Raw genomic sequence first — 7,996 nt, forward strand, 5'->3', positions numbered from 1 at the left:
ACCAACACCTGCGAGCTCTGCGAGCGCAGCCTCCTCGACGCCCTCTGCTTCTGGAAGCTCGGTTGCAAGGTACACTGCCGCCATCCCAGTCCCTACCACATCAGTTTCCGCATTACCAAGGCTATAAATGGCAGACATCAAACACTTGTGGACAAACTTTAAATGGTAGGAATTCATACATTTGTGAATAGCTGGAATAGTAAATTACATAATCATTTCATTTGGGCCTACTTGGGAAGGTGGGATTTTGATCGTGAAGGGATTTTATGCAACTCTGAAGCAAATTCCCTCATTCAGGCACTACCTAGAGGTATGTCCATCTCTGGATATATAGATATCATATATTGATGCCCAGCAGGCCATCAATATTCATTTGATGGACACACAAGCTCATAGATTACCAACTGTGCTCCTATTGTCTAGACACATGAAAAGGTCATTGGTGGACGTCTAGCCAACCTAATGATACAAAAATAACACTGGATACATGCATCATTGGAGGAAGGGATCGGCTGATTTTTTTAGAGTTTGGGAATCCCCCTAAATTCTAATGAGAATAATTTAAATAAAGTACATGCAACCAGGAAGAGACTATGTTATGTTTAATTGACTCAATCTTTTATTTTTCCTTGGATTGGATGAGACCATTGCTTATTTTCCTTGCTTAAAAGAGAAAGGCAGGGTACAAGAGCTAGATTATTAACTAAAGAAACCTAAATTATTTAAAACTACATACAATAAAAACAATTGTTGAATTATGTGTTGAAGTAATTATTGTTATCAATGAAATTGTAGATTAGGGAACAGGCACCATAAACTAATCTATAAATAACAAAGGTGCTGTTTGGAGTTTATATATCCAGGAACATGTCATCATTTGATAAGTTGATATACCCATAGAACTGACTTGATAGTTGATAAGCTATGCAAATTGCAAATAACTAAACATAATGTAGATAATACAAGACAACATGTTATACCATTTGACCCTCCTGAATATTCCTTGCAGCAAAGAGCCCCCATCCATGAATTCCACATCGACCACAAGAGACCTTCAAATTTTTAGTTTTCTGTAACCATCAGTCTGGTTATCAGTGTGCTAACACAACCTTGTATCTAATGCACAACAGTTACTCAGAAACTTAACCTGTAAATAGCGAACTAGCTCTTTAAATGTTGAAAAAGAATGATCATCCTTACGATCCTATAACAGAAAAATAGGAAATAAGGTGAATAAATGATTCTGTCAATGTTCAAAAGTTGCTAAAATGAAGAAAGTGCTAGCACTAAGAATGAGATAATTACCATGCACGCATTAAGGCCATCAATAAAATCCTGAGAGTGGTGTCGAGGTCCCATAATTCGGTATGCGAGATTGAGGGCTTCTGCACTTGATGCTCAGATGCTTGTGCGAGACAGAAGGTGGCGCGGTGAAGTCTGAATGGCCTCATTGCCACTAGGGATGCAAGCAGGCGCACTTGTAGACAACCCGCAATCCGCCGCATCACCTGCGTGCAGAACTCTGCAGGAGCCTACCATATCTTTTTTGCTAATAGCCACCTCTTGCTGGGCTTTGCAGGAAGAGGGAAGGGGCCTGCGGCTGCGGGTGTATGCCGGACCTGACAGTTCTGGACAAATTAGATGTATGCCGGGTATTTGTCCTGCCTCTAAAGAAGTCTAGGAATCATAAATGTTTGATGTATTCTTGGCATTGTAAATTTGTCCAGAACTGTCAGGTCCTTCTAATTTGTTCAATTCTACAGCACATGATTTAACTTTTCAGGTTCTTTGTGGACAATGTCTGCTAAGTTCTTGAAAGTTCTGAGGTGTTTGCATAAACAACTCATAACAATGGTTTGCTCAATTGTTATCTAGACTACAGCTGTACAAGGTCGTTTAGTTCATTCTCTGATTTACAACTTAACCTGTTGCAGGACCTGCCCTTTGATGTTCTTGATGAACCTAGCCCATTGGGTCTGCGACTAAGAAAAGGTCCATCTCTGCTGGACCTTATTCAGATGAAGCTTTCTCAGGAAAAATCTGTCAGGGAACAGTTTGATGTGCACAACGATGTTTCTGATACACCCATGGAGAAAAAGGTTAGATCTAGGGCTCCAACAGCTGGTGAACGGCTGAAAGCTTCAAATGTTCTTGCAAATGTTTTGAGAATTGGATAAAATCCTGGCTAGGCCACTGATTACATGCATATATATGTACCGTCCATGCTAACTCTGATCTTTTTTTATTCTGCAAAAGTTATCCTATACTGGACCTGCCCTTGCTTGGATGAGATGATTTTAGAGAAGCCAAGCTGGATTCGCCATGAGGGGCTGCAGATCTTCTCCATTGACATCCAGACCGGCGGCCTCCGCTTCGCCACAGGTGGCGGTTATCAGAAGGTATCCTCTGTTTTCCCCTTCAACTTGCTTTGAGTCTTAGTGTAAATCTTCAACTACTCTTTTAGCATGTTGGGAATGAAAAAACTACATATTTGGCTTCTGGTTTCATGCTTTACCCTTTTTGGATTTTGTGTGATAATTTGGTTTTGGAAATAATGAGGTCGGGACTACACCATCGTGATCAGCCACAACCCTGATAACGACACCTCAAGGTCTGAACGCGATCTGCATCCCTCCTTTCTCCATTTCATTTGTACGATGAGACATGATGCGGTCGTGCGAGTACTTATATCACTATCGGATATGTTAGGATCCATGTAGCATGCTAAAAATGATTTAGCTCTGTTATTGTAGATTTAAAAAGTACGAGAGCTACATTTAGTATTTTTACAACTTTACAACAAGATGCTTTGAACTGTGTTGTAGTATAGTAGACATCATCTGAATTTGACATCACATTCTGTATCGGTTGAAGGAAATCAGCAGTCAACATTCCAAATTCCATTGTATGTTTATATCACTATCTGGTATGTTAGGATCCATGTAGCATGCTAAAAATGATTTAGTTCACCGGATCAAGATTGCCAATAAACAGATTTGCTCCAACATCCAAACTATTATTATCCTGTGAAGCCCGGAATATGAAAACATAATCATATTTGTTTGGAAAACTAAAAATGCATGCATAAGGATATGTATTCATTGAATGCACAAAAAAACCTGGGCCACTTCTCTGTGTAATAAAATAATTATATTTGTTTGGAACTATGCTTTGTTAGAAGTCTGGATCAGGTTGATGTAGGTAAGCTGTAAAGCAGGGCACAAGATAAATGTAATGCAGTTAACAAGAAAGAATAGCAAGATATTTGGTTCTCCTGATTTTCTTTTACTATGGACACATCCATTTACAAAATGCAATCATCAGAAATGTTTTAGTTAATCTTTATCTAGGACGTTTATAACTAGATCCTAGCAAAGCATCAAACATAAATATAACCATTTCATATATTACATTAGGATTTTGTGATATGCACACTTCAAATTCGAATTTCTACTTTCCACAACAGGAAGAAGAAGCCACTGAGGAGGATGAGGATGAAAAGGAGATAACACAATGGGAGGCCATCTGCTGGCTTTTTATGTTGACTATTTGGATTTCAATACTCAGGGTACCTGGTTGATGCCATTCAGGTAGCCTTGTGTTTTCTAAAGCCATAGTTAGTTTTGTTAAAACTGTACTCTTTTTGTTATAGAAACTCCTCTCTTGACCTCTTTTTTCTAAACCATGGTTTTTGTATGTCTTTGGATTATAAAACCACAGTTTCATAATGCCACAATTTTATAAAACTTCATCATCCAAACAACCTTTATAATCTACTAAAATGTGAACAGCCAAAAACTACAGTTATATCAATTTGTTGATAGCATGTCATTATTTTCAGTGGATGCTTCAAACTCCTGTTGCAACAAGTTACATGGTATGCGTCGGAAAGGACAAGTTTGGTGAGGAAATGAAGAAAAATGCTCAAGCTGCAGGCGTTACTATTTCTAATCTCATTATTTTCATGCTACTTTAGACAGTAATGTTGCAATTTAGTGGTTAATTGACTCATATGGCCTTGATGTTGTTGCATACTCACACAGGCTCATTACTACAAGGATGAGACTGCTTCTACTGGCTCATGTGGTGTATGTGTTGTTGGTGAAAGGTTTGTTGTATAAATATCAGTTTTGTTGCATGACTTCTGTCGTTGACGTTGTTTTTACATTACTATTCAGTGACTATTAAATAGGTCTTTTGGATGTGAAAATGTATTTTCATGTCATTTTATATGCTCTTTGATCCTCTGTAAGCTCAATGCTTAAGTTGCTAAGGATCATCTTCGATTGCATCATCACTAGCATGTGTAGTTTGAAGTTTATAATTTTGCCTATGGAACAACTTTGGCATAGTAATTGCATTCTCTACCTTTGAAGATCATGCTAAACAAGTTGATAACTACTTCCTGTTGTTTTCTCTTGTTAATTCTATCGCTAATTACCACATCAAAACTAGATTGTACCGGACCTAGCCCGTCGTGCCGAACCTAAGACCCAGGCACGACATGGGTGATTGGGCTGAGCCGGCACGGTCTCGATGGCCAATGGGTCGGGCTAAACCGTGCTGGGCCACAGACCGGTCTAGAATGTGTTTAAACATTTACTAGGTACATGCCCGTGCGTTGCCACGGAAGTAAAAAATTAATATAAAATATACATACGTAACGACAAACATCACTATGATATGCAAAATCCATTGGCAAAATATCACTGTAACACTAATATTATATTGACGATATAAATATGTAGTATTTTTATAAATACGTCGACCCAAATAGATTGAACTGATGTCGAACAAACATTTGATAAAATTTGATAAAACGCTAGTATACAACAATTACATCGACCTCAATATCTCACAAATTCTTTGCCAAATACATATATACAAATTGGTACGAGTAAAAAACATGGTCAGTCCGTGCTGTGTTTATCTAGAATATTTTCATGTAAATGCACAGCCACTCCTAAACTGAATCTCAGTTCCGTTTACGCGTAGTTCCCATCTAGATTTTTCTTATGACATTTGAGCAGCACATTCTTGCATCTCCATAGATATATTTGATTGAGTCTTTGAGCTACACTTGCACAGGAATCACAAAAAAGTTGAGCGCTCCATTACTGCATTGAAGGGTATTTGCAGTGATGTGCCAGATTTTGCAAATACAAAGTGTTTGTTCATCGAGATTGTGCACCTCTTCTGGTATGGGCTTCAATGTCTCACTAATGTAGCCTGCTTCAGGAGGGATTAGAGCCCTCCTCTTGCATGCACAGTGCACACCAAGTCATGAAAAAGGCTAGAATAAAATAGATGTCCTGAAACCATAGCTTCAAACCATCAAGATTTACACCATTTTATAAGAGAGTAGACTAAACAAATTATTTTACTAATCAAATTAGTTTACTACACTGGTTGGAACTGGAACTATGTTGATGTCTAAATTACCTGCGGACATCATCCCAATTTGGTGTCTCTCAAGCCTCGAATATCGTCCATGAGCAATCAGAAACATAACTAAAAATTACGAGACAACAACGGACTGCTACCGCTACCTTCGAGCCAAATTTTGGTGAACTTTGCAAAAGTGAATAAAAAAAGTTTCGTTTTATACACTACCATTTTTACCCCATTCCTAATATGGCTAAACAAATGCAGACTCAATCCAATCCAGACCGATTAATCAACCCATTCCACCTCTCACCCATCGCCTACTACAAATTCTAGCCATATATACTGACCTATCTAATAGATTGGAAAGAAAAAAGATCTAAAAACAAGCTAAAAAGATGAAACTATCGAGAGAGAAAAAGAAACAAGAAGCATATGTGGAGCAAATGTAGAATGGAAGCTCAAATTAATCTTGCGATATAGAGATGATAATTAAACAAAGATATACAGGTCTACTATACTCTCAAGTAGTGCTCGGTGTAGCGCTACTCCCTCCAGCCTGAGCAGCAGCTGCAGCCATGCCGCTCTTGCTCCCGCTCCCGCAGGCAGCAACAGACGAGCTTGTCGAAGAATGCGCGGCCTATTGCGCGCGCCTGCGCTTCTTCTCGTATGGATGTCGCACGCCTTGGTCTGTGAAAGTGTTGCCTGATCTGTGAATGTTAAACATGTCTGCGTTGTTATTTTACAAGTGTGTTCATTCAAGAATTTAATAGCTGGCATGGACAATAGATTATGTTTCGGCTGAAAGGAGTGTTTTTTGAAACACCACAGTGACACGCATGTTCACTGAAATTCTTCATATGCAGCCACAAAGGGCCATTATCAGGTATGGCATACCTTGTTTGACAGTTTGCTAATATCTTCACAAAGGGCCTTGCTTACATTTTCTGATTCTATGGAGCTTGTTTTTATCCACTCAGCGAGCTGCAGATGAACCAGAAAAAGGAATCAATATCCATATGAGATCATGTTCCGACTAAATGACATGAAAACCATATAATTCAAAAAATAGAACACAACTATTAAGCATGCTAAAGATTAGGTTCTACTCAGTGTTTGCTAAAGCAAAACTGTAGTGAATTCCACCCATCACAAGCCTACCTCATCCTCTTCCTCCAGTAGCCTGCAAAGTAAGTGAAGGTGGTTAGCTCGTTCGCTCAAACAATTGTTACGATTTTTTACAGAAATCACAGGAGATGAGACAGTACTTCAAGGATCATACAATTTTTTTAAAGATCGGAGCATCCCGGCGAGGCAAAACACTCCTCAGTTAATTTAGAAAATGCTAATACATTGGTTATATATGCATCTCAGATTATGAATCACTTTCATTATCTGTAAATTTAGCTACAAATTTAGTTACGCATCCTCCTCTTCCAGATTATCTGTCATGAAGTCATAGAAATAATCGATCAGCCGAACAAAACGTGCATATTGGCTCGAAAAAATTAAAGGGGAAATATTCTTCAAAACAGGGCAAAGGCTCTCAGTGAAAGGCCAGTGTTTTCTACAAGCCAAGAACCATCGGAGGAGGCCTGTAGCTTCCCCTTGCTGCGCTCCAAAATCTTACCGAATCCTTCTACCTCACCCTCTCGCGAAGAAAACAGGAAATGCATTCTTCAACAAGAGATCAAGATTTCACAAGGAAACGACAAGAAAGAGGAGACTGGCGCAAAGGGGAGAAAGAAAGCACCCTTCCAATGGCCTTTGGTTCGGTGTGGTTAAAGCAAGAATAATCATCATCGAGCCATCGATTCGTCATCACGGGTTCAAGATACATATGATTAATTCAAACAAATTCAAATAAGAAAACAAAAGAAACAAAAAAAATGCAAACTACCAAGAACAAAGCTAGGACAATTGTCTCAATGCTCCAACACTTTACAGTCGATAGATTCACACGTCAGAGTGTGTAATTGACATCACTCTTGGACACAACAAAATACTTTGCCATGGCAGTTCAAACACCAAAATGAGTCTTAGTAGCCCACAGAACACACGGATATGGCAAAAGGTTAAAAGGATTACTCCACACAGATTAAATCAAATGATAAAGTGGACCTAATAAGCCTCTACTTGTTCAAGAAGTAGAAATACAAGTACAAGAAAGACTCACTGGCAAAAGCATTCATATGTTCCATAGAGAATAGAATAAACGTACCCAAATAAACAGGCCATTTGCAAGCATTGTAATGTGAGCACATATCATGCAATAAGCATATTTCCTGTATACAAAGAAAATTAGGACTTTCTTATTTACAACAAAACAACAGTACCGAAATTACAGATATCTACAGTGTAGTGAAGAGTGGTGCTCCAATGTTAGAAGCATAATAGAACGTACCAACCAAATAAAAACGAAGCTGGTAGATTCTTGCCCGTTACAGACCAGCAGCGGGCTGCGCAGCGAACAAGGCGGTGTAATGGTGAATTGAGGTTGAAGTTGAGCTGCCTGGCCTGCTGCTCGGTGAGCTCATCCGCGGTCCCATCTTATGCAGCTTGCCATGGCACTCATTAACCTTGACCTTCACCTAAGTCGAGCGGCAGTAGG

The sequence above is a fragment of the Zea mays genome, chromosome 1 (assembly GCF_902167145.1).
Source record: "Zea mays cultivar B73 chromosome 1, Zm-B73-REFERENCE-NAM-5.0, whole genome shotgun sequence".
NCBI classification, from domain to species: domain Eukaryota; kingdom Viridiplantae; phylum Streptophyta; class Magnoliopsida; order Poales; family Poaceae; genus Zea; species Zea mays.